This window comes from Coenobita brevimanus, unplaced genomic scaffold (genome assembly GCF_032717465.1).
Source record: "Coenobita brevimanus isolate Jiangsu-jjx unplaced genomic scaffold, ASM3271746v2 jjx.HiC_scaffold_1100, whole genome shotgun sequence".
NCBI lineage: Eukaryota > Metazoa > Arthropoda > Malacostraca > Decapoda > Coenobitidae > Coenobita > Coenobita brevimanus.
In genome coordinates, this window is record NW_027641910.1 from 59,686 (window position 1) to 61,131 (window position 1,446).

Sequence of the window (1,446 nt, forward strand, 5' to 3'; positions counted from 1 at the left end):
AAATGACTATGATGAGAGCCTAATGCAAGTTGTAACTCCTGATGAATGCAAACAGAATGCTTTAGAGATAGCTCATCACCGCCGGATTAAGGGGGGGGGGCCCTGGGCCACCCACCAAGAGGGGGCCTCCCACCAGAGCAACTTGTGTTCATTTCATTTCGTGTTTATGCATTACATATTACAGCATTGGATGAATAGTCCCCGTTCAGTATTTCCTAACTAAAAGTGCCCTATTTATATATTAGGATTTAGGTTACCAGTCTGTGGTGTATGCCATTGGGGGAGTTGGAAAGGGGGCCTCCCTTCCAAGCTGGCCCCGGGCCTCCCACATGCTTAATCCAGCCGTGTAGCTCATAAATTACCGACTGTAGGTCATGGGGGAATCAAAGTAACTTTAGAAAGACTAAAGCGATTTAGTTGGTGGCCACGGATGAATACAGATGTTGAGAATTATTGCAAGGCGTGCCTTACTTGCAACCGCTTCAAGCCGTCGGGGGACGCCCCGGCGCCGTTGCAGCGATACCCTAGAGTAGGAGTACCTTTTGAGAGAATTCATATGGACCTGATCGGCTCTATAAATCCAAGTGAAGAGAGATATAAATATATTATGGCAGTAATAGATGTGATGACACGATATTTGATAGCCGTCCCGCTTCGCACGAAGACTGCTGATGAGGTTGCCAGAGCATTCGTGAAAAATGTGTGTGTTCATGGAGCACCACGCTGGATGGTCACAGACCAAGGAACAGAGTTTGTTAATGCAACTCTTAAAGGAATAGCTGAGTTGCTAAAGACGAAAAAGACAACAACAACAGCGTATCACCCGTCTGCCAATGGGGTGATTGAGAGAGCCAATGCCACGATAATGAAATACCTAAGGAGTTTAGTAGAGGATAAACCACAAATATGGGATTCAATGTTGTGCTTTGCCACATGGGCATATAACACAGCATATCACAGAGTGTTAAAGGAATCCCCATTCTACCTCATGTTCCTAAGGGACCCTGGTGTCCCGTATGATGTCGTGGAAAAGGAACCGATCTGCTATGATCTGGATAACTATAAAAATGAGATGGCCATTAAGGCTAATCGTACCTTTAGAAGATGTTTAAGGTACATTGAGGAAAGTCAAGAGGCCATGGAGAATCAACAGACATCGAGAGCAAAAGTAAATAAGTTGTTGCTTTGACTTAGTGTAAAAATTGTACATAGTTTGTATATAAACGGAGAAAAGAAAATTAATTTTGAGTAACCCTAGAATCCCTTCCTCTTAATAAGGAACGAGACGCTCCCACATAGCGCCGGCCTTAAATGGACTTGTGATTACTTGATGTGTTGTTATGTCTGGCTCCCCACTTGTACCTATCCAGCGCTACCTAATGAAACTTGATTAAATCTGACTAACCTGATTTGGACTTAACGTAACGGAACTTAGTCTTCCAGAGG